The sequence below is a fragment of the Prionailurus viverrinus genome, chromosome C1 (assembly GCF_022837055.1).
Source record: "Prionailurus viverrinus isolate Anna chromosome C1, UM_Priviv_1.0, whole genome shotgun sequence".
Taxonomy (NCBI): Eukaryota; Metazoa; Chordata; class Mammalia; order Carnivora; family Felidae; genus Prionailurus; species Prionailurus viverrinus.
In genome coordinates this window covers 8,689,536-8,716,284 of record NC_062568.1, presented here as the reverse complement: position 1 = coordinate 8,716,284, position 26,749 = coordinate 8,689,536, and the positions used below count along the sequence as shown (strand labels likewise).

The window sequence follows — 26,749 nt, the reverse complement described above, 5'->3', positions numbered from 1 at the left end:
TCTGAATCTCTTATTTAAAGATCTCAGTCTCTTTTTACCTATTACTGGAGTCTTAATATTAAGAAAATTGTCTTGGAGGAGGCTGGGTGGCTTAGTCAGTTAAGCATCTGACTCTTGATCTCAGCTCAGGTCTTGATCTCAGGGTCATGAGTTCAAGCCCTGCATTGGGCATCACACTAGGCATGGAGACTACTTTAAAAAAAAAAAAAAGGAAAAAGAAAAAGAAAATTTTCTCAAAAAATTTCCCCTAAATCCTTTTTTTTTTTTCCATTTTTGTAGTGCCCATTAAGGTCTTTTCTCTGTGTCTATGGATATCTTAACACAACATTACACGTCCATATGAAAACCATTAAGACAATTATAATCTTTCCATAAATATTTTATCAGTCCTTAGCCTGAAAGAAAATGAACCATAATCTTCCACAGTAAAATTTAGACAGTTTTTATACGACATGTTTTGTTTTTACCTCTTATTTATTGTTTTTTTTTCCATACCTGAATGACTTACACTTCACTTCTATTAAGTGGTGCTTCGTTTTTATTATGGACCAAGCAGAGTTGGAAAAACCGGTAGGCTTTCTTTTCCTTCATTAGTCAATGGTTGTTCTTTTGTTGTTGTTGTTTTTTTTAATTTTAAATGTCTTACTGTCCTATAAAACTTTCAAAAGTAGGAGGTAGGATAAAGTTTCCTATAAATTTAGTTCATGTATACTAGGATAGTATTTTTATATCTTGAAATTTCCTAGCCATTTTCTTCCTTGCTCAACATCAGCTTAATAAAATATATTGCCGCAGATAATATGAATCAAATATTTTTTTCTTAAATATAGGATTTTCAGGCTATTAGGGAGGAAACATTAATGAAATGCAGCTTTTAACTTGTGCTTTTATAAAGAAAGCATAAAACAAAGTTTTTGAAAAATAAATTTGAATTGTATCACCGATTTATGGATGGTAAGCAGTGTTTTAAATGTTTTTAAATGTTTTAAGAAAGGGGTGCCTGGGTGGCTCACTTGGTTGAGCATCCAACTCTTGATTTCAACTCAGGTCATGACCCAGGGTCGCGGGATTGAGCCCCGCCTTGGGCTACACGCTGAGAGTGAGTCTGCTTAAGATTCTCTCTCTCCTTCGGGGTGCCTGATGGCTCAGTTGGTTAAGTGTCGGACTTCAGCTCAGGTCATGATCTCACGGTTGGTGAGTTCAAGCCTTGCCGTTGGGCTCTGGGCTGACAGCTCAGAGCTCAGAGCCTGGAGCCTGCTTCGGATTCTGTGTCTCCCCCTCTCTCTGCCCTTCCCCTGCTCACGCTCTGTATCTCAAAAATAAATTTAAAAAGAAATGTTATAAATTAAAAAAAAAAGATTCTCTCTCTCTCCCTCTGCCTCTGCCCCTCTCCCCTACTTTCACTCTCCCTCTCTATAAAATAAAATAAAAGTTTTAAAGTCTTTCTGTGTACATGCATAATTATAAAAATAACGTAATTTAGTCATAACTAAACCCACCTCTTTCCTACCTTTATTTAAATTTTAAAAATTCTTCTGAAATAGAAACATCAATCCATATTCTCTGTAAACAAATTTGTATTTTACCTTTCTCTGAATGCCTTCTAGGACTTTAAAGTCCATTTTGAAAATTTAACATTTACTGGTTCCTTTACTGACTAATGCTATGGTATTTATTGAATGTTTACTATGTGCTAAGCTCCAGGAATGTCTTGGCAAGCAATGTGCTTTCTGGCCAAGGAGACAGGACGATCATCAAATAATGCCACAAAAAAAGCTCATGAGAGACAGCTGTGTTAAGTACCATGTAAGGAAGCTGCCGGGCGCTGTGAGAACATATGCTAGGGAGACTGACCCGGCCTGTTGCATAGAGGGAGGGCTTCCTTGAAGAAGAGACTTTTGAATTGAGATCTGAGGGAGGTGTAGGAGTCAGACGAATGTGGTTTGGGCTGCAATCTGAAGTCTGTAGCCTGAGAGCCAAAATGCAGAATTCTAGATTCAGATTTCACAGTTAAAGTAAGTAGCACATCATAATTGGTGAGCCCTACCCTTCTGGTTTCATCAGAGATCTGTTCCCTCAACTACACTACAGCTCTCTGAGCCTTGTCACTCCTTTAGTAGGAAAACAGATTATAATGCTAGCTCCATTTCTGAGAAGATCCTCTAAAAATAAAATGCATAGGATATGGGTGAGCGTTCTTTTCCAGCACGATGGAGTTCTGTGCAAATACGATTTATTATCTCGACGTGATCTCCATTTTATGTTCATATAGCAAGAGAACAAAAGGAGTTGATGCTTTAGAGGAAAGGGTTATCTGTCATCTACAGCTAAGATTTCTAAGCGTTCTTGCCCAGTTGCTTATTACCAGATAATTTGTAGTAAGTGGTTCCTTGATACAGCTTTCCCCTAGACCCGGAATAAAGTAAAATGGACCTTCTTCTTCCCCAAAAGAATGACGGTAACACAGATGGACAATCAACATAGACAACGTAATACCAAGAGGATAGGTAAATTCATTTGTTCATTGATTCATTCATTCAGTTTTTAGCTCTAGAGAGACGAGGGGGGAAAAAGCCAGCAAGATAGAAGTGGTTTCTGTCCACATAGTGTCAGTGATGTGGTTCTAGGAAAATGTGAATACGTGCAAGATATCCGTTTCATCTCTGGAACATGTACTAGAAACGACATGAGCTAAGGAGTACTATCCGTGATGGAAATTGCAAGGCCAACGATTCAGTCAAGATTTCCGGGTAGACCTCAAAGCCACTGATGAGTTGTAGAAGGTCCCTAAGCTGCTTGTATCACATCCTCCTCCTCTCTGGCAGATGTCCCTCTGCTGTTTATCTCGATTCCAAGCTGAGAGGGAAGTACCAGCCGGCAGAAGCCCACTCACCCCATCTCTACCCAGTGAAAGGGAAAGATTAGCCTCCTCAGGACAAGTTAGACTTCTTGGGAGCTGGATCTTCATCTTAGTGGGAGCTGCTAGGCCTGGCTCGCTGTGCTGGCAGAGTGGAGGCCGTCTCCTGGCAGATCTGCACACCCACTGGCCTCTGAGCAGGCTTTGCAGGAGACAGAGAGGCAAAGCCTGCATCCTCAACAACTCAGCGCGCTGCCCGCCCATCCGGTACCCTATCAGTGCCCCAGGAAACATCAGTTCACTGCTGGGGGGTCATCCACTCAATGGCCTGCATCCAGAAGAAGGGCAGGGACTTCCTCAGGGGAGTCCCACCGACCTTGAAGCCCATAGCCTCTCGCAAAAAGAAGACCATTGTCCAAGCTTAAGTTTCATCAGCAAGATAAAGGAGGCCAACTGTGTATTTGTGACACTGTTGCTCTCTCTTTCTGCATCGTCTCCTTGCCCCTTCAGATGCCCAGGGTTCAAGGCCACACTGTGGCTGGTTGGTGTACTCCCGCAGGGCCCCTCTAAAACTCATCTTTCCTGCACGTACTCTGAAGCTAACCATACCCATCTTTTAATAGAAGTTACTACCTTGTAGTCTATTCCTTATGGACCCCCTTCTTTTTTTTTTTGGCTGGGTGGAAGATAATCTGAAAAACCCATTTCTGATAAATTGTTAATGGTGATAATAAATTTAGGACACTCTCTGGCATATAAATGCTTCCTAAGAATATAAAACCATCTGGTAAGCTGTGCATACGTATATATATATATATATATATATATATATATTTACGTGTATATGTACAGATAAATTTATCTCATATGTAAATATATTTACACATTTATACATATATTTGAACAGGGGCTACTTACAGACATTTCTTAAACTCTAGAGAATGCCGCTAAAATTTAAAAGTTCTAGCCCTGTAGGAGAAAACATTTCAGGGTATATTCTCCACTTATTAACTTTGTATCCTCATATACTTTCTACTTATGGTTTGATGAGCTTGATTCGATGAGGTGAATCTGACGTTATATGAATGTACATTGAGTCCAAGGAACACTGTTGAAAATTCAAAGCTTGTCAAGTTGACTCTTTCTGGGCACTGGTACAAGGCCCCAGAAAGAAAGATCAGTTACATGTTTTCTTTGGTGATGACACGAGTTGAATAGTATACCCTGGATGAAATTTGTCATCTATTCAACACAGAGTTCTTACAAAAGCCTTCAAGCAAATATAATCTATTAGGAGTAAAAATTGGGGAATTTTGACAGCTGCCAAGCTCGTGTGGCTTTTACACATGATGTGAGCAAGCACGTCAGTCTGTTCGTCTGACCTACCTGTGCCCCCTTCCTGAGAACCTGTTCTCATTGCTTCTAGCAAATGGGCAGCAAGCCATTTGACCTCACTCTCCTGACAGCAGCTGATTGAAACAGGGATGAAAAAGACATCGAGAGAAAGAGAGACAAAGACGGAGAGAAAAAGAAGACTAAGGTCAGCGGGTATCCAGGCAGAAGGCAGTGACCTTTCGGCTCCAGTGAGGGAGAGAGAGGAGGAAAGGAAAAAAGGGAGCACATATCCTCATTCCACAGAACTTTCAGATTTCTTCTGACTCTGTGGGTGGCCCAGGTTCACTCTGCATCTTGATTCTAGGTGATTATCTGTGTAACAAGGGAGGCTCATTTCCATAGCAGCGTTAGCCGATGAAAATAGAATGTAAACAGAGGTGCCTGGGCGGCTCGGTTGATTAAGCATCGGATTCTTGATTACGGCTCAGGTCACACACTCACAGTTTGTGAGTTTGAGCCCCACGTCGGGCTCTGCACTGACAGTGCGGAGCCTGCTCGGGATTCTCTCTCCCTCTCTCTCTCTCTTTGTCCCTCCCTTGGTCATTCACTCTCTCTCAAAATAAATAAATAAGGCTAAAAAAAAAAAATAAAGGAAGAGGTCTCTTTTTAAAGAGATACAGAACGTAAGCCATCTACGTAATGTAAAATTTTCTAGTGACTATGGTAAAAAAGTAAAAAGAAACTGGTGAGATTAATTTTTTTTTAATTTTAACGTTTATTTATTTTTGAGACAGAGAGAGACAGAGCATGAACGGGGGAGGGGCAGAGAGAGAGGGAGACACAGAATCGGAAGCAGGCTCCAGGCTCCGAGCCATCAGCCCAGAGCCCGACGCGGGGCTCGAACTCACGGACTGTGAGATCGTGACCTGAGCCGAAGTCGGATGCTTAACCGACTGAGCCACCCAGGCGCCCCAATTTTAACAATGCATTTTATCTAATCCGATATATCCATGGTGGTCCCATTTCAATATATAATCAATATAAAAATTATCAATGACATATTTACATCCTTCTTTTCATACTAAGTCATCTCAAGTTCTGGTGTGCCCTTTATACTTACAGCATAGCTCGACTTGAATGAACCACATTCCAAGTGCCCCAAGAGCTTCAAGGGGTGGATGGCCACCATATTGGACACTGCAGGGACAGAACAACTATTGGCAAGCAGCTCTGCTCTCGGAGACGTCATTTCCCAGCCACTCGCATCGAGAAAGGGCCACGTGACTAAGTATTGCCAAAGGCTTGGAAGTGGAAGTCATATCTGTCACTTTTAAACCAAGGTGGTTCAGAAGCAAATGTGACTCCTCCACTCTCTCTGTCCCCTTTCACCAGCTGGATGCAAATGCACGTGGAGCCCATCAAAGATGGCAAAAGAGAGAAGCATTGGTCTTTGAATCATTACTTTGAAGAGAGCCTGCCATCAACTGGAAATATTTGTTTTGGATGTTGCAAAAACAAAACATAAACTCGGAGGTGTTTGTTTGTTTGTTTGTTTGAACAGTTTTACATTTGGGGATGTACTGGTTTCACCATTCGTGCACCCTGTCTGCTATACCCACATTTTCCTGTATTTGTGTGAAACGGTTTTTCTATTTCTTGCCGCAAGTGATACCCTAACACGTGTAAGTGTGTTTCTGGATAGGCGAGGAGATGAATAATACCTCTGCGTGCATTTTTCCCGGCACATTTTTAGTCTGCAGACTTTCTCTGGAAAAATAAAGCCCTGAAAACAAACGCAAGGAGGACATGGGTAAGTTAGAAAGCCCTCAGAAGAAAACATAGGACAAAAGCTTCAAAATGCTGGATTTGGCAGTGTTTTTTTTGGATGGGACACCAGAGGCACAGGCAACAAAAGAAAAAATGGACTAATTGGACTTCATAAAAATAAAAACTTCCATGTGTCAAAGGACAGTACCGACAGAGTAAGACGGTAATCCACAGAATGGGAAAAAATATTTGCAAATGATCCCTCTGATAAAAGATTAATATTAAGAATATATGGAGGGGGCGCCTGGATGGCTCAGTCAGTTGAGTGTCCGACTTCACCTCAGGTCATGATCTCTCAGTCTGTGAGTTCGAGCCCCGTGTCAGGCTCTCTGCTGACAGCTCGGAGCCTGGCGCTTGCTTTGGATTCTGTGTGTCCCTCTCTCTCTGCCCCTCCCCTGCTCATGCTCTGTCTCTGTCTCAAAAATAAATAAAAACATTAAAAAAAATTTTTTTTAAAGAATATATGGAGAGCACCTAAACTTCAACAACAAAAAACCAAACAACCCAATTAAAAAATGGGCTTGAATAGACATTCCTCCAAAGAAGATATTCAAATGACCAATAAACACAGGAAAAGATGCTCGACATCACTAATCGTTAGGTAAAGGCAGATCAAAACTACAGTGAAATGACCACCTCACACCAGAATGGCTACTATAAGAAAATGAAAATAGAACATAACAAGGGTTGGTGACGATGTGGGGAAACTGTTTTCGTGCACTGTTGGTGGAATGTAAAACAGTATAGCCTCGCGGAAAACAATATTCCCGTTCCTTACAAAATTAAAAATAAAATTACCATATGATTCAGCAATTTCGCTTCTGGGTGCATACGCCCCAAAATTGAAAGCACTGCCTCGAAGCGATGTTTGTATGACCACGTTCACAGCAGCGTTATTCACAATAGCTAAAATGTGGAAACCCAAGTGTCCATTGACAGATAGCGGGATAAACCAAATGTGGTATGTTATTCAGCCTTAAAAAATAATGAAATTCTGACACGGATGAACCTTCAGGATATTATGCTGAGTGTAATAAGCTAGTCTTGAAAAGACAAATACTGTATGATTCTACTTATATAAATACCTAAGGTAGTCAAATTCATAGACACGGAAAGTTAAACGGTGATTGCCAAGGCTGGGGAAGAGGAGGAAATGGGGAGTTTTGGTTTAATCAGTATTTCCAGATTTTCAACTTTGCCAGATGAAAAGAGTTCTGGAGATGGATGATGGTAATGTTTGCACAACAATGTGAATGTATGGGGTGCCTGGGTGGCTCAGTCAGTTGAGTGTCCAACTCTTAATTTCGTCTCAGATCATGATCTCACAGTTCGTGGGATGGAGCCCGCTTGGGACTCTCTCTCCCTCCCTCTCTCTCTCTCTCTCTCTCTGCTTCTCCCCCACTTACACGCTCTCACTCTCTCAAAATAAATAAGCATTTAAAACAAAAACAAAACCGAAAACAATGTGAATGTACTTAATATCACTGAACTGTACGTTTAAAAATGGTTAAGCTGATCAATTTTACATTTTGTATATTTTACCCCCTAAAACAAAGTTTTATTTTAAAAAAACCAAGAGAAAAATGTGATCAAAGCCCTCAGAATTCCAAAAGTTTTGATGAAGAAACATGTAATACACTACTGCTGAGAGGTTTTCCAACCCCAAGGTATAGACGGCATAAAGAAGGAATGGTTACATTATGCCATAATTATTTGGGTTTTCTTTTTTTCATCACACAAACATGACTAGGACAAAGTACCAAAGGCTCCAAAGGCAGTGTGGTAGGTTCTGTGATAATCCTACAAGAAATATGTCGGTATTTTTATGGAGGACAATTCTGAAGCACTGAACTGTTAAATAGCTTGCCCAAGATCATTTGCCCAGTACTCGAAAGTAGGGTTTCTCAGCTTCAGCATTATTTACATTTGGGGCTAGATGATTCTTTTTTTTTTTTTTAATTTTTTTTTCAACGTTTATTTATTTTTGGGACAGAGAGAGACAGAGCATGAACGGGGGAGGGGCAGAGAGAGAGGGAGACACAGAATCGGAAACAGGCTCCAGGCTCTGAGCCATCAGCCCAGAGCCTGACTCGGGGCTCGAACTCACAGACCTCGAGATCGTGACCTGGCTGAAGTCGGACGCTTAACCGACTGCGCCACCCAGGCGCCCCGAGGGGGCTAGATGATTCTTTGTTGCAGGGTACTAACCTGTGCCTGCTAGAACGTTTGCCCGCGCTTCTGGGCTCTACCCGCAAGATGCTGGTAGCACCTCTCCCCACTCAGGTTGTGATAACAGACGTTGCCAGATGTGTTCATTTGAAAACCACTGCCCTAACACCACCGGTTACTAAGATTAGGATGGTCTGACAGAGCCCCTGCTTTAGAACTGTACACAAAACTAAAAGGCAACCAGGGCCCTGGGGTGGCTCAGTCGAGCTTCTGACTCTTGATTTCAGCTCAGGTCATGACCCCAGGTTGTGCACTGAGCATGGAACCTGCTTAAGATTCTCTTTCTCTCTCCCTGTGCCCCTCCCTGGCTCTCTCTGTCTCTCTCTAAAAAACAAAACAAAACACCCATACACACACACACAATAAAAAATAAATAAAATTAAAAGACAGCCAGTGGGATAGGAGAAGATATTTGCAAATGACATATCCAGTAAAGGACTGGTATCCAAAATCTATAAAGGACTTTCAAACTTAGCGCTCAAAAGATAAATCCTGTTAAGAAATGAGCAGAAGACATGAACAGACATTCCTCCAAAGAAGACATACAAATGGCTCATGATATGACAAAATGCTCAACATCACTCATCATCAGGGAAATACAAATCAAAACCACAATGAGATACCACCTCCTACCTGCCACAATGGCTAAAATTAACTCAGGAAACAACAGATGTTGGTGAGAATGTGGAGAAAGGGGAACCCTCTTACACTGTTGGTGGGAATGCAAACTGGTGCAGCTGTTCTGGAAAACAGTGTGGAGGTTCCTCAAAAAGTTAAAAATAGAACTAACCTACGACCCAGCAATTGCACTATGAGGTATTTACCCAAAGGATACAAAAATAGTGATTCAAAAGGGCACATGCACCCCAATGTTCATAGCAGCACTATCCGCAATAACTAAAATATGGAAAAATCCCACATGTCCATTGGCGAATGAATGGATAAAAAAGAACTGGAATATACACACACACACACACACACACACACACACACACAGTGGAATATTACTCAGTCATCAAAAAGAATGAACTCTTGTCATTTGCAATAACATGGATGGAACTAGAGTGGATTATGCTAAGCAAAATAAGTCCAGAGAAAGACAAATACCATATGATTTCACTCATGTGGAATATAGGAAACAAAACAGATGAACATAGGGGAAGGGAAGGAAAAATAAAATAAGATAAAAACAGAGAGGGAGGCGAACCAGAAGAGACTAATAACTACAGGGAATAAACTGAGGGTTGCTGGAAGGGAGGTGGGTAGGTAATGGGGTAAATGAGTGACGGGCATTAAGGAGGACGCTTGTTGGGATGAGCACTGGGTGTTATATGCAAGTGGTGAATACTACACTATATGTTAAGTAACTTGAGTTTAAATAAAATCTCGAAGAAAAAAAAAAGAGAACGTTCAGAAAATGACCGGTCAGGGCAAGGTAGGGTCAATTTGGTAGGATTGCATAGGCCAGATTCTCAAAGCAAGGACAAGGATAGAATTCGGTCACGGAGGGGCGCCTGGGTGGCGCAGTCGGTTAAGCGTCCGACTTCAGCCAGGTCACGATCTCGGGGTCCGGGAGTTCGAGCCCCGCGTCGGGCTCTGGGCTGATGGCTCAGAGCCTGGAGCCTGTTTCCGATTCTGTGTGTCCCTCTCTCTCTGCCCCTCCCCCGTTCATGCTCTGTCTCTCTCTGTCCCAAAAATAAATAAACGTTGAAAAAAAAAATTAAAAATAAATAAATAAAATGTTTAAAAAAAAAAAAGAATTTGGTCACGGAAACAAGCTCAAGTCTGACCACTTGAATACCATCAGAGCAGTGCTAGGCCATTGAACTAGAGCAGTTTCCGTGGATAACAAAACACAAAAAGCTACACTAGGGCTTTGGTGGGGATTAAGCCTCCAGGAGGAGGCGCAGTGACTAGAAGGCAGTGAGAATAGACCAGCAGGCAGGTCATGACAAGGTAGCATCGTGAGACAAGAATCGTTCCAGTTGGGAGAATTTAGAAAACTATCGTGGAAGATTTGTCCTCTGAGTGAGGGTGGTTTTTTTTGTTTGTTTGTTTGTTTTTTAAAGGCAAAACTCAATGGTTGCAAGGGACGGAAATCCAGTCAAATTAATTCCAATTGAAAGGGAGGTTTATTTTTAGGATACAGAGCTCTCACATCAATGAGACACAGCTGGGAATGAAACTTCACCCTGGGAGCTGCCAAGGACCATAGCTGCTTTTTCTCTCAGTGGTGGCATAATTCTGCACGTAGTTTTCCAGGCACACTCTCTTCTGTTTGGCAAACAAACTTTCTTTGCTTACTCTTGGTCTCTGACTCTCCATAACTTTGTCTTGCACGTGGCTTTGGGTTGAATAAACCCAAGAATAAACCTTAGCTGGGCTTTTACATAACGTTCTGTGTTGAAGTGACTGTTAATTCCAAATTCCCAGGGAAAGAATCCCATTGGTCCAGTTTGGCCCAGCTATTTATTCTACGCAATTTGTTCAATTGAGAAACCACATGATAAAATCGCTGTCACCTACACCTACCTCTTCCTTCAGCCGTCCGAGTGTTGAGGAACGGATGCCGGCCGTTTCCAGAAAAGGGAATTTGCGAAGACATGTTTCTGAACCATGTCTACCGTGATCTTCAAGTGTGAATAGAATACGGAAGAAATCAACTACTGGAAGAGGAGATGGAATGAATGAAAGTATGGAATAAAGATATTTTATATGTGCGTCCAGTACATTTTCTGGATTAATTAAACTCTGAGGTTCAGGGATCGTTATATAGTCTGGATTTACTGTAGCCAAAGGTTCATGCAGGGAACGACTAGGTGATAAGTTTGGACATATCAGATGGTATCAGATGGTCAAGGGCATTAGGCATTTGGCTGAACCGTTTAGATTTTTTCAGGGTGTCCATTACCTCTGAGGACACATCATGGAAAGAAAGAGCCATGTTTTTCTAGCAAATATTTTCTGGTTCTTGGGTAAATCCTTGGCCCCAGAGCCAAGTTGTGGGGTAATTTGATTTTACAGTGTGTTGAGAGTTGAGAAGAAAATCAAACCATGAAATTAAACTATCTAGACACAAGGCAATGGAATGGGAGTTTGCTTAGGAAGCTAGTGAAAAAGAGGGATTATCTGATCCTTCAAGTCTTTTGAAATAAAATTAGTAAGTAGATTGCCAGAGACAACTTGATCACATCAAGCCAAGAAACCAAGAGCCATTCTACCACAACTACGAACAACAACTAACATTTATCAAGCTTTTTCTATGGGCCGATGTTGTGTTAAGCATTTGTGTGAAGGCGGGAGCGTGAGTCAATGAAGGATGCGTTCACCGTCTAGTAAACGTGTCTTAACCTTCTCTTCCAGGGCCTAGGATCACCAAATCTGAGAGTTGTAGGACCTTTGAAATCCATGCCAGCCGTAGTCTCCTCTGATACCCACCTGTTACTCTATCTGTTGCCAGCGTCTACCTGGAGGTATCCAGCTGGAACCTACCTGAGTCCAGCATGTACTTGAGCTCAGATTATACAGCCCTGTGAGTATGAGGACTGGACAGGCAGTTCCACGCACAGAAGGATGTTTGCTTGGTTCCTGTTGTTTTCAGGCTTAGAGTTCCACATTAGAATATCAAAAGTGTTTTGTACACTACATGTCTCCACGGAGAATAAAAATCTATTCTAGGATTTAATAAGCCTATTTCTTGCTTCAAATTTAGTGCTAATGGTAAACTGAAAAAAAATGTCTAGCGACCGGTAATTGGTGATAATGGTAATTCCTGGCCTTTATATAGTCTCTCACCCAAACAGATGGTAAAGAGCTTAAAAAAAATGAATGCTCTGAGGCATAAATTCTCCCCCTTCTTAAATAAAAGTTCCTCTAGGGTCAATGATGTTTGTATTTAATACACTGCATTATGTTACCCACACTAAATGACAATTTCTGGGCAATTCAGTTCGTCTGTTAATTTGCTTAGCAATTAGCTTGGAATAGCTTTCTACCCTGAGTACATCACAAATGTATGAATGCATGTATGCCTTATTTGTTTTTCTTATTCATTTATTTAACTCTTATAAGGCGCTGTAGTTACCATCAGGGATGACTTCTAGGTCACAGTAGGCTCTGGTCACTTAACAGCCTCTCTCAGTGGCCCACAAAGTCCCTGCCTCCATGAAGGAAGCTAACCTCTTTGCCATGTATAGGGAAAGAGCCAGGTTTGAGATCTGTAGGTATTCCTGGATCCCTGGAACCCTATATTAGGGGTGCATTTTCTGGGTGTCTTCTTTTTCTAAAACGATTTTTAAAATTTGTTTATTGACTTATTCAGAGAGCATGTGTACGTAAGTTGGGGAGGGGCAGAGATAGAGGGAGACAGAATCGAAAGCAGGCTCTGCACTGTCAGCGCAGAGCCCGATGTGGGGCTCGAACTCATGAGCCCCTGAGCTCAAGTCAGGTGCTTGGCTGTCTGAGCCACCCAGGTACCCCCTGGGTGTCTTGTTTTTTTCTTTTATGCAGTTTAAAAAAAATTTTTTTAATGTTTATTTGTTTATTTATTTGAGAGAGAGAGAAAGAGAGAGACAGAGCATGAGCAGGGGAGGGGTCAGAGAGAGGGGGAGACACAGAATCCGAAGCAGGCTCCAGGCTCTGAGCTGTCAGCACAGAGCCCCATGCGGGGCTCAAATTCATGAACCATGAGATCATGACCTGAGCGGAAGCCAGACGCTTAACTGACAGAGCCACCCCTGCACTCCTGTGCAGCGTTTTACAGACATAATATTAAAGAGGCATCAGCGTTCATTCAGGATGTACCATATGTTAAACTCTGAAAGGGAACCTTGAGACTCTTCCCTACCTTCTTCTCCCTTCCTTTCCTCGGCCTCCTCTCTTGGGCAGGGTGCTCAGGTCTTGTGTTACTCACCGTCTGGTTCCCATGGGATGCGTCACAGTGTGATCTAGGGAAAATGCTAGGCTTAATAAAACTGGGCTGTATTGGGGCGCCTGGGTGGCACAGTCGGTTAAGCGTCCGACTTCAGCCAGGTCACGATCTCGCGGTCCGTGAGTTCGAGCCCCGCGTCAGGCTCTGGGCTGATGGCTCAGAGCCTGGAGCCTGTTTCCGATTCTGTGTCTCCCTCTCTCTCTGCCCCTCCCCTGTTCATGCTCTGTCTCTCTCTGTCCCAAAAATAAATAAACGTTGAAAAAAAAATTAAAAAAAAAACTGGGCTGTATTAATTTGCAAGAAATAAAGTGGAGGTCATGGGAAGAATGTGAATTTTTATTCTAGTCCCCCAATCCAACCTTGGAACACAAGAGTCTTTGTGTTGGTGGATGTGTTTAGTTTTGCTTCTCTGCAGAGGAGAGGTAGATGGGGGGTTACAGCCAGGAAGAAAGAGTCCCACTTTCCCATTCTTCTCTTTGTCCCCGACCCCCAGTTCCTTCCCTTTCCTGGAGCAGACTTTCACAGCCTGAGTTGCAACGCAGCTCTTTCCTCTTTAAGGCAGAAGATACTAGGTGGCTAAGGTAGAAAGCAGAAGAGGTACTGTAGTTGAGGGCCCAGGACTGGCCATCTGGATCGGAATCCCATAGCCTGTGACATCAGAACGTCCTTCTCTGCCTGGAGCTTCAGCTTCTTTGTACGTAAAATGGAATTAAGGGTTTCCTTGAGCATTATATAAAATACCAAAGCACATAGTGCCTGGCACATAGTATAAACTCTACCCATATTACTTACCTCTTATTGTGATTATTAGCCTTGGCACTCAATGCCTGGGTTTGTGATTTCCCTGGTAATTTCCCTAGGGAAGGGTGAAAAGTACTGGGAAAAGACAAGGGAGAGGGGAGTAGAGGGGGCAGGATTAGAGGGAGCGATCATAGGTGGGAAACAAGGGAGACCCAGGCATGGCGCCTTCTGAAAGCTTGAGATGCTTCCTCGTGGGCTATAATCCCACTGCCCTGGAAATGAGGCATGAAATCTTAGCCACAGGGAAGCTTAAGGGAAGTGAGCATCTAGACGAGGGGTGCAACGTTCGATCCCTCACCCCCTATTCAGAGCAGCTTTGGAATAAACACCAGTGACTTGGCAGTCAAGACCTGCTTTAGAAGCTACAAATTCAAAAGCCTTCAGGGGCCACAGATGTACAGCAAATGTCGGAGGCAGCCAAGTGTAAGACAGCTGGGGATTGTGATGAGTGTGTGTTTCACTTAAAGACCCTTCAGATTCAAATATTAAAAAAAAAAAAAAATTGCCCTCTGTAACAAATGGTTCTGCCTGTCTTGGTTGTTTGTGAGATTCTTAACTAAGTAGCCCCGAGCAAAGTGGCTTTGGCCAAAGGTTCGTGAGGTGGGGGCTGTAAGAGGGAGAGGCATGGCCCCTCTTTCCCTCCCTGTCCCCTCCCTGGCCCCCACAGAGTTCTCATCAGGGGCTTCTGGGTCCAGAAAAATCATCCCTCAGACAGTGAATTCTTCAGAGGGACAAAGAGCAAAAAAAAAAAAAAAAAACAAAAACAAAACCCTACCCCGTGGGTTACCTAACAATGTACTTTTACTGGGAAGAATACAATTAGTATCGTTTTGGATCTGCAGAGAAGGTACTGAACACAAACAGCCAGGAAAAGCCGAACATTTGGGAGACTCCGATGGAAGGCGGTGGTAACCCTGATTTGGAGTCTGGGATTCTGAAATTACCAAAGCCTCCAAGCCTCGCAGTCCCCGTTTGTAGGACAGGATCCTACTATTACCTCGCGGAGACAGACGCGTCCAATGAAGCCACGTGTAGGAAAGCATCGCCGTGTTAAAATTTCCACCGCCCCTTTATTTGCATATGTTCTCACCATCTACATATATTTCCAGTGGACCCTATCATCACATCATTCCTTTTCCTGAAAGTTGAAGTTCAGTTCTTAATCTCCCCTCCCCCCCCAAGAAACCTGCATGTTTCCTAGATACTTTCATTTGTCTTTGGCTTCCGTCATGAGTGAGAAGATAAATCCCTTTTGAAAATATCCTTGTGTTCCACCCCTCGATGTCAGGAGTGTCACTAAATGTTGAGATCTTATTAAAAACTGTGCTTTGTCAATTGCAATGGGATTGAGCAAATTCTCCGTCCTGGCACGTCTGTTCCAGCTGCTACTTGGCTAGTATTTTGATCGATAACCCGCTTGCAAAAATGCACGTGTTTATTGTCTGTTGTGGTTGGAGTTCTGTGCCAAGACTGGAAGGATGTGTGTTAAAAATCAGTATCTCCTCAGGGTCGAGCAAATCCGTTTATTTATAAGCAAACCTTTATGCACAATTCATAGATGTCCATATTCACTGGATGAGCAGAAGCAGAGTAAAAACACGAGCTGCTATTTTATAGGACAAATTTGAGGTTCGTTCAAGAATATATGTGAAACAAATAAGAAAAAAAAGAAGCTAGCATCAACATTTCTAGTAAAAGTGCTAGGAACATGTGTCTAAACCGCCTTCCAAGCTATGCTACACTTTTCTGCCAGGAGGAGCCATTTCTACGAATTGGGAAATTGCATGATCTGGGCTTCTCAGCTTCTCTGGGGCCATGTTTCTTTGAATCTGGTATGTATCAGTCAGTGTTCTCCAAAGAAATGGCATACATATATATATATATATATATATCTATCCTTAAAAATGTGTGTATATATATGTATATACACATACATATACATATAGATGCCCCAAAGAAGACTTACTTTAAATAATAAATAACAATAAAAGAGATTTATTCCAAGGAATTGGTTCATGTGGTTATGGAGGCTGGCAAGTCCCAAGATCTGTGGTCAGCAGGCTGGAGACCCAGGAGGACTGATGATATGGTTCCAGTCTGAAGCCTAGCAGGCTCAAGACCCAGGATGAACCGATGTTCAAATTAGAGGGGCCCCTGGGTGGCTCAGTTGGTTAAGTGTCCGACTCTTGATCTTGGCTCAGGTCATGATATCACGATTTGTGAGATCAAGCCCCGAGTCTGGCTCTGTGCTGATAGCCCAGAGCCTGCTTGGGATTCTCTCTCTCTCTCTCTCTGCCCCTCCGCCTGCCCCTTGTGCATGTGCTCTCTCTCTCTCAAAATAAATAAATAAACTTAAAAAAAAAAAACTTTGACTAGAACAATGGCCCAGTGTTGAAGGCATAGTTGAAGGCCTGGATCGAACAAAAGGGCTGTCCCGCCCCAGAAGTTTGTCCTTACAGATGTTTTTAATGTACAGATGTGCCTATATGTATACTCTTTTGTGCTTTACACAACTGGGATCCTACAATCCATATTGCCTTCTACTTTATATTTTTCACCAAATGATAGATCTTGGAGATCTACCTATGTCTTTTTCATCAAAGCACAATATTCTTTCATTCAGTTACACCTGGATTTAACTTAACCACTGAGAATTGATGGATACATTGGCTGTGCCCAGTAACTGGCCATTCCCAGTCATGCTGCAATGAACACAGTTGTAAATAAGTTTACGTACCTGTGTGAGTATGTAATTAGGATAAACTCCTGAATAAATTCCTGAATAAAGTCTCGATATCAGTTTGTTTTATTGAGCTGTTACTTATCTACCAAAAGTGTCTGGTTGTTTGAATTATTTTTTTCCATCTGATGCTAGATAAATAGGAATTTATTATATAGGCAAAATAAGTCCCAATATCTCAAAAGACCAGTTTCTGGCAAGTGACGAGGGAAGACAGAGCTCTGAGTTTATACGTGTTGGATGGCCTTCTTTAAACATTCATGATTATGTTACACACTTGATAGACTGGACCTTGCTTTTGTGCTTTCCATGAAAATAGATTTTGCTACTGCAAAAGTTGTGTGAACAAAACTATTCTACCCACTTAAGAATACACTTAAGATCCTTTTCTGTTTGCATACTGTGTTCTAACTACAAATTATTCTTAAAATGTCAGTTTAAAATGAGGGGAAAAAAACATTTCCCTAAAAGCATTCTATAATTTAGGCAGCGACCCCAATGACCATCGAAAAGCTCGAAAAGGAAAACATCTGGTAAAACAATATAAATGGCTTAAGAAGTTTCTTTCCTTGAAAGGGCTTGCTTTGTACGTCTCTTGTTTAGTCTTGAGCAAATTGCCCTTGTTCTATTTGGAGTTTTTATCAATCTCTCTAAAATCATTGAGAAGGTGGCCTTATTTTCGAGGGCATCTCTTGGTATAATTGAGCTGAAATAATGACAGTGTTTTTATTTACAAATACCTTCTTTTCTCTTATTATAAAGATACTCTTTTTTTTTACAACCTCATTGCAGAAAAGGGAGCAAATATACATAAGCTCAGAAAAGCTAAGACCACCCACCATCTATAGCTCAGACAGCTGCTATCAACATCCTTCCACATCCTCTTCTTTTTTTTATTATTATTTAAAAATTTTTAATATTTATGTATTTTTGAGAGACAGACAGAGAGACAGAGATAGAGAGAGACAGAGCATGAGAGGGAGGGGGCAGAGAGAGGGAAACACAGAATCTGAAGCAGGCTCCCGGTGCCGAGCTGTCAGCACAGAGCCCAACGTGGGGCTGGAACTCACGAACTGTGAGATTATGACCTGAGCCAAAGTTGGATGCTTAATCCACTGAGCCACCCAGGCGCCCTGACTAATTTTCTTTCAAACCAGATATTTAGAATTCGTAGGAAGTAAGAAAAAATTCTTCAAATACATGTGAAATGGTAAGAATTTGTTGAACTTTAGTTGGAAGGGGACAAGAGCCCTGGTTAAATTGTGTTGTGTCTTTACATTTTCTCCTTACACACACACACACACACACACACACACACACACACACGTTTTTACTCAGGTGAAACTATAAGCTCAAAATAAGCACGAAGTGCAACGTGGAGAAAAAGGGATGTCACAACACATTTACCCCCAGAGGGCACTTTTCAGTAAGAGAAGATTCTACCTCTTTTCTTCATGATGTTCAGCTTATAGAGGAAGAAGGAGTTCTTGGTATATGTGGTTATGCTTATGAAGGCCAACCCTTTTTCTCCACATCTGCATTTTAAATCATTTATTTATTTTAAAAATACTTTTTAAGCTTATTTATTTCTAGTAATCTCTGCACCCAGTGTGGGGCCAGAACCTGCGATCCCGAGATCAAGGGTCCCACATTCTTCCGACTGAGCCAGCCAGGTGACCTTCCACACCTGCTTCCTTTTCATTATCAATTGCTTTCTGAATTATTGTCCAGAAGCCTGCTAGCGCAGCTGTAGGAATTTCAGAGAAAGATTTTGAGAGGAGGAGCAGTACTGTAGTATAGGGAAAAACCCCTAATCCGGAAATAAAGAGACTCCCAAATAATGACAATAATAATGAAATATTTGTATATTGTATTTTTAGTGTACAATTTATAAAATGTATAATTGAATTGAATTATTCAATTGAATAATTCAGTTCTATTCAATTGAATAATTCAATTCAATTCAAGTGAATAATTGAATTGAAATATAATTCATGTACCGTAAATTGACCCCTTTACAGTTTACAAGTCAGTGGCTTCTAGTATATTCATAGAGTCAATCAGCCATCACCATGATCTTAATTTTAGAACATTGTCATCAGCCCTGTCCCCTTTAGCAGTGACTCCCTAGTCCTCCCTTCCCCCTTCTCGCCCCACCTTGCAACCACTAATCCACTTTCTTTGTGGATTCACCTACTCTGGGCATTTCATATATGTGGAGTCATGTCATGTGGCTTTTTGTGTCTGGCTTCTGCCACTTACTACGAAGTTCTGAAGGTTCATCCATGTTGTCACATGTATCAGCATTTCATTCCTTTTTTATGGCCGAATAATAGTCCATCATGCGGCTGTGCTATTTTTTTGTTTCTCCATTCATCAGCTGATGGGGCTCTCAGCTAGTTATTTTTGCTTTTTGGCTATTATGAATAACGCGGCTGTGAACGTTCACATGCAAGTTTTTGTCTGTGTATGACATTTTCGAATTTATGCTGTGTTTTCGGATCTGATTCGAACACTTTGTGAGATAAGGCAAGTTTTGCCGTTTCCATTTCATAGGTAGCGGAACAGAGGATCTCGGTTATAATTGCCGCGTACATGCTGGAGTCAGCATTCAAATCCAGTTCTATTTTTAAGAATCGCTGAAAGGATGTAAAAAGAAGCACACTATTCCTGAAGAAAGATGAAATTTGTTGTCTATTTTTAGTCTGGTGAAGATGAGAACGTGTTTACCCGTGCCTGTCAGAAAAGCAATGTCGAGACTAATTTACAGATTCCAGAAGAAAATGTTTCCCTGACAAGTGGTCAACATTGCTTGCAAGAGAATTAGAACAAAATTATACCCAGGCTGTTGTATAGGTGCAGGCGGTTTTGTTCTTTGTTATTTGATGATTTTTACTTTCAAGGAAAATCCAAAGACAGATTGTAGCTGTTCACAGTTCTAATGGTTTGCAGAAAGGAACAGCTCCAGATTCTTTTTTTCTGCTAATTGTCACGCGTCTCCTCTTGGAGACATGTTTATGACTAGATTTAAATCTTAACACAGTCTATTAATATTTCAGATTTGGCATCAGACACATTAAATAGTATTATTCATGCGAACCTTGCCAAAAGCGTTCTATAAGTCGAAACTTGACTAAATTAATGTAGTCCTTTTTGATCATTTGAGTCATTGTATACAGAAGTTTTGCTAGGGACTTTGGAAACGGTTTACTTCAAATTTGTCACCCAATTCATATGTTCTGGTCTATGAGTTGGGTCCCCCTTCCCCATCTGCCCTCTTATGGCCGAAAGCTGCATCACTAAGAAGAAAGAACAGGAGCTTAACAACAAACAGGAGTCTCGTTCAGTTTTGTTTTTTTTTTTTGCTTGGGTTGTCTTTCCCCCAATGGTATTCCTGATGAACTCTGACTTGCCCTTGCCTTTCTCCGGCTTGCTGGGGTTAATCACTCTTACCTGTGTCAATACTCATGTTCCCTTTATCACGTTCCAGTGGCACGATTGGTTTAAATGACTGCGTTCTGTATCAGGCAATGGGCGTCTTAAGAGTTGTGTATTTTGTTCTCTTCAACATCCAGTAGAATTCCTAGCATAGCCACGCAATAAAGATTTGTTGAATTGGATTGACTTTTCCGTAGGATCTCAAGGACTCCGAGTTCTGCCTTGACTGCGGTTTGTGAAATCGCTATCTGCCATTACAGTCAACGAGCACTGAGCCCTCAGAGCTGGAAAAACTGAACTGGATGTATACAATTTGTAAAGCATCTTGCACGTATCCCCAGCACTTAGGCAGTTAATGAGTGTATACAGAATTGAAGCCAAGCCAGATAAAAGTAGAATCAAAATTAATATTTAGAATGACTACCCATCCATATGCATGTAATTGGTGGGGCAGCAATGCGTGGGGTATGTGAAAGGTTTAGATATATTGGGATTAGTTCATGGTCTTTGAGTGGGACTGGGTCATGTTGTTAGCCAGTTTCATAAGGATCAATCAGTCTTCTTTCGACATGAAACTATTGAGCAATTAATTTGAGGGTGGAGTCAAAAAGACTTCCTGACTGATTGGATGTGGGTGTCACAGATGAAAGGGTCAAGGATGCTTCCAGTGTTTCTGACCAGGGCCACTGGAAGGATGGAGTTGCCGTCAACTGAGATGGGGGGTTTGTGGTGAAGCAGGTTCTTGCCAGATGATCCGCAGAGTCGGTCCTATGCCCTACGCAGGTGCTTGGGACACCTCAGTGAACAAAAGAAGTAAAGATTCCAGCCCCCGCCTTTACATTTGCACGGAAGGTTTGGGACAAAAATGTGATCCATAAAAAAATGATGTAGATGTTAGAAAGCGTAAGAAGTAGGAGAAAGTATAGGAGCAGGGAGCAGGGATCAAGAGTGCCGGTGTGGGGGTGTGGGAGCATCTGGAAGTAGAACATTTCAAGCAGAGGAAACGATTCAAATGCACTAAGACACGTAGTGCCTGCTTGTTCCTCCTGGGAACATTTGCGCATGAAGTCTGTATAACAGAGTCACTCAGGGAGAGGAGATCTGATGGGCCTAAGGGCAGGTCCCGTAGGGTCTAGCAGATCATTGTAAGGACTTTGGTTTGTGCTACTCCGGTCCAAACAGGGCATCTTTAGTAGGTTTCCTGCAGAGTGATAGCATGATCTGACTGGAGAGACTGCTCTGGAAGCTAGGTTGAAAAGAGACTCCAGGAAGGTAGAATAGACCCAGGTGGAAGCAGGGAGACTTTTAAAGATGCTATGGCAGAAATCCAGATGAGAAGAGGTTGGATTCTGGATATATTTTGAAAGAAGAGCCAACAGTGACAGAAAAGGGAATCAGGACGGCTGCAAGGTCTTTGACCCCAAGGACTGGAAAGGTGGGGTTGCCGTCAATGAAATAGGGGACTCTGGAGGAGAGGAGTTCTGCAGAGGAGGGTCACGAGTTGTTTAGCACCCCAACCTGGGACACCTGTTAGACATCCAGGTGATGCCCGCACTACGGGAGATGGGAGGTCCATTGGGTGAGAAGCCGCAGGGGACACAGCGCTCCCTGGGTTACAGTTCTGGTGAGAAAAAGATGGAACCATCTGGAGAGGCTTGTGGTGTAGGGATTATACAAAGGATGGACTGTGCGTCGCAGAGGGCAGTGCGGGAATGGTTCAGAGAGTTGAGGCGGAAGTGAAGATGGCGTCAAATAGGGGCTGAGCAGAGCCTCGGGGGGCAGAGTGAGGAAGATTCCAGATGGCCTGAAAGTCTGGGCCTTTTCAGGGTGATTGACAGGCACAAGGATATGGGACATATCCTTGGGGGCTTCAAGACAGTGGTGTTGAGGCTTTAAATGTCAGGGGCTGGATGAAGGTGGGTATCTGGGGCTTTCTTTGGATCCTGTTGGAGGTGATCCAGGCAACATGCTTTCCGTTGACCCCGCTGATGTGTTTAGAAGCCTCTGGGGAAGATAGAAGTTGCCCTAGCAGGTGCCCTCTATTGAGCCCTGTTTATGTAGGTAGAAGACATGGGATATTTGAGACCCTATTATATTTAAAGCACTAGGCTAAGCTATGTGGGGCACAGAAAAGTCATGCGGGTGTTGTCCTTAAACTTTTTGTGATTATTATATTAAAATTGAAATCATAGTCTCATCACAGTCTAAATAATGGCGGCCTCTGCCATTCTAATACATCTTAGAAGAATCCCTCAAAGAGGGCATTTTGTCCATGATATTCCTCAAGATGGCCGCTGTGTTTACGAGAACATTATTTTTATTATTTTATTTTTGTAATTTTTATTTATTTTTGAGAGAGAGAGACAGAGCACGAGCAGGGGAGGGGTAGAGAGAGAATGAGACACAGAATATGAAGCAGACTCCAGGATCCAAGCTGTCAGCACAGAGCCCGATGTGGGGCTCGAACCCACAAGCTGTGAAATCATGACCCAAGCTGAAGTCGGACGCTCAACTGACTGAGCCACCCAGGTGCCCCATGAGAACATTATTTTTTAAAGGCACTAATTGGCAGTCAGAAAATTCACGTTCAAGTTCCGCTTTTTGGCTTACTAATAAATTGTGAATTTTCACGCTCTTTGTGCATTCACTTTTGATGCCTTTTAATATCGGTATAATGAAATCTTGCTCACAGACAAATGAAAAATAAAATGTGATCATGCATGAAAGAAGTGTTATAAACACACAAAAAGGGTCGTAGAAATATAAGGTGGTATTCTCATGGTGAGAGATACTTAATGTTTTTCTGGATGTTTAATCTGTGAATACTGCGGGAGCCTCGAAAGCGCACGTTAAAACACTCAACAGATGCTGTGTCCCATCCACAGGAACTTGAGGAACCAGCAACGGTACTCTGAAAATGGCAATTCCTTCTTAGATTTAGTAATACAAAAAAGAGAAAGAAAAAAATAATAATATTCAAAATAGAATTGTCATCGTTGGCTTTATTTAGCAACGTAGGCTATAAAGAATGACTGCGACTTTAATATTTTTACATGCGTTACAAGTTATTATGAAGTATTTTCTTTTCAAAGGAAAATTATAGACATCACAGCATTTCATTCTGGTTTTTTTCTCTTTTATTTTACGTCTTTATTTGCCTTAAGTAAGTAATGTCTGCATGGTAAAATACTCAAGTACACAAAAGCACAGAAATAAAAGTAAAGATTTTCATTTCTAACTCCTAGGACCTCCCCATATACACCCTCTGCATTATCTGCTCCCCCCTCCCCCCTCCCCCTTTCCCCCCAGAAAAGAAAACCTCCTGGCTATTACTATAACCAGTAGTTTTCTTTTAAGGGAGAAAATTTCTGTTATATTTCATGAAAGCAGTCTAGAAAGCCAACGTTATGGCAGGTGGGGATGTAGCTCAGTGGTAGAGCGCATGCTTAGCATGCATGAGGTCCTGGGTTCGATCCCCAGCATCTCCATTCTATTTATGTCCTGCTCAGGAAATATATTTCTTTGTGACAGCCACACCACATAGTACAAGATTTTATTCTTAATGAATTTTAATCAAACACTGTAGAAATCAAAGGGAGCTGTTGTTGTTGTTGTTGTTTTAATTTTGATGTTTTGTTGTTCCATTTCATATGCTGGCTCTACTTCCCTAATGGTTAATGATAGGATTTGGTCATTAAATAAGGGATCGCGTGCAGTCACTATTCCAAATGGAAGGTAGGTGTGGTATTGAGGACCCAGGCATTCTACTCTGTTTTTTAGTACAGGAACTCATTTGGCAGCTCAGAATGAAGGGAAAGCAAGGTTACAGATGGCGGGTAGGATGGGACCTATTATCCCCAGTTAATCCCTGTATGAGCCAGCAATCAAACACAATGTTGTCAAAGTCAGTTCTGGAATATGCTCCCTGTTGCCACTCCCTCCCGATTTTGAATCTACGATAGTTTACACACAGAACGACATCCCTCATATTTGTGATAGAAATACTATCACATAGAAAGACTAAAAAACAAGAAAAAAAATCAAGCCACAGCTAGTTCAAGATGAGCAGATATTCAGAGCCAGAACTAGCCACGTAGGCGACGGATCCCTATTCTGCAACTGAGCCTCCCAAATACTCTTCCTTTTATACTTGCACCTCTTCTCAATGGAGGATAGTAATAAGGACATTCGTTTAACCTTTCTGCCGTGCCTGCTACTCAAGGCACCCGAGGCACAGGCTCCTAGGGCTGGAACCACTCTTGTTTTCTCTATTTTTACTGAAGTATAGTTGACATACAAGGTTATATTAGTTTCAGGTGTACAACACAGCGATTTGACAAGTCTATCCCTTGCACAGTGCTCCCCACAATAAGTATAGTCACCATCTGGAACCATTCTTGAGCAATTGCCTACTCCATCAGCCTCCATCAGCATCCATTCTTGATGGCCTTGTTTCAGTTGAATTACCTTTAAGTCATGCCCTCTGAATGCATCTGAGCTCTAATTGTAAATACACTTTCACTGAAAAAAAAATGTTTATAATTTAGCACCTACCTACAGAAACAATCACATTTTGAGAAAATGTCCTATGCCTGCCTTCCATTTCTCGTGCCGCACTTTCAAGTTAAATTAGCTGGGAATAAGGGAAGGGACACTGCAAATACAAGGGCAAAGAAAGAGAAGAAGGTGTCCGTTAACCTCACGTGTCTCAATTGAGACGCAGAAGCACAGTTAACGCGAGAGCTGTGAAATGTCACTATCATCACTGAGAAAAAATGGTACGAACCGTGGATCATCTACAGAGATGAGCTGTCGGTAAAAGCTTCTCCAACAATCTTGTTTGCAAGTGAGGTGCAAGGAAACCCAACTCAAAGTGGCTTAAATGACAAAGGAATTCATTGACTCCTGTAACTGGAAGCCCAGATACACGACATATTTTGTTGCCTTAATCCATCGACCTTGGCTTCGTTTCCTTTCTTATCTCTCCGTGGCTCAGCCCCATCCCCAGGCTGGTAGGGACTTGGATGCAACAGTTCCAGACACGTGATCCATGAACAACACCACCGTCGGATGACAATAAAATGCTTCTGGAAGCTCATTCTGAAGAGCGTGGGGCTACCTCTTCTCATGATTCATTGGCAAGAATTGTCGTCGGCCCAATCGCTGACAAGAGTGGATTTACCCTTGAGCTAGAACTCTGTTTGGAAGGCCTAATGGGGGATGGGGAGGGGACGGAATGCTAAATAGACAATTGCCAGTGTCGACCTCTTCTATCTCTTTCTGTTGGATTTTGCTGGGGGCAAGTACCATATTTTACTCATTCTTTATATCTGGCATCTATCCTAGTGGCTAGTAAATAGGAACAGCTGAACAAACGCCATTGGATAAATAAATTACTGAATTAGTACCTAGAAGGTGGCAACTCTGATCTCTCTTCGTCCTGTGGGTAAAAAAAAAAATCAAGTCCAAAGAATCCCTGGTTTTCTGATATGAAAAGGCAAAGTATTTGTAAAGGCATTCTATCTGGAGGGGACAGAGGAAGACACAATCATAAATCGGGACTCAAATGCCATAGTTTACCAGAACAATATAAATGTTACAAACTACACGGGAGAACGTGACTGGGAAGGACAAGCCAATCATGCCTGCTTTGGAGCAACCTTTTGCTCCCCGATGGGTCCAACCTTGAGCTGTGTTTTCGTCTATTTCATCGCATTGGTGATGCCTTGAAGTTTCAGGCCACTGCCCTTTTAAAAAGTAAATCATTCAACAGGTGGGCGTCTTCGGGAGGAGCCCTCCTGTGTTTCATTGTAACAAAGTGAGGACTTCCTCCTTGAGGCTGCCGCCTCATTCCGATTCAGAAGAAAACAAGCCTGACCTCTACCTCAGTGACTGCACACACCTGCAAGGGTGTTTACTGACGTGAACTTAACCGTGTTGCTCTGGGCCCAGAGCTTGCAAATTTGTTGGGCTGGCTCAATGTGTGTGGTTTTTCTTTCTTTTTATAATATTTGGATTTGAATGGCTTTAGGTGAGTCACGCTCTTTTGTTCACTAGAAGCTTCACCACCTCCTATGTGACTATGCATTTACCTTACCTGCCTGGGCCCCCGCAGGTGTTGACCTTGGCACCCCAGACTAAACCACAGAAGGAAGCAGACATAAGGGCTGAGTTTATTTAGGTTAAATACAGGAAAAATACAAAGAAAAACAGATGCTTTTCCACCATCCAAGAATAAATATAATTTTTACCATTTTCTCTTTTTTTTTTAAGTTTATTTATTTTGAGAGAGAGAGAGAGAGAGAGAGAGTAGGGAAGGGGCAGAGAGAGAGAGAGAGGGAGAGAGAGAATCCCAAGCAGGTCCTGCCCTATCATTGCAGAGCCTGACTGGGGGCTCAATCCCATGAACCGTGAGATCATGACCTGAGCCAAAATCCAGAGTCAAACGCTTAACCAACCGAGCCACCCAGGCGCGCCAATCTTTGCCATTTTCAATCATCACTTCCAGAGCTGTGTCGAAACCAGCATTGGAAGGACCTTCAAAGCTTGGTTATCCTCATATCTGTCGATATAGAACCGTGACTTTGGATTG

The 26,749-nt window shown here is 42.2% G+C and overlaps 1 non-coding gene across 1 annotated transcript; it reads left to right on the top strand.

The window, feature by feature from the left end:
- The first annotated feature begins 23,573 nt into the window (after positions 1–23,573).
- On the top strand, positions 23,574–23,645 carry TRNAA-AGC (transfer RNA alanine (anticodon AGC)). Its single transcript has one exon. It is a non-coding gene; the product is annotated as a tRNA-Ala (tRNA).
- Positions 23,646–26,749: the final 3,104 nt, after the last annotated feature.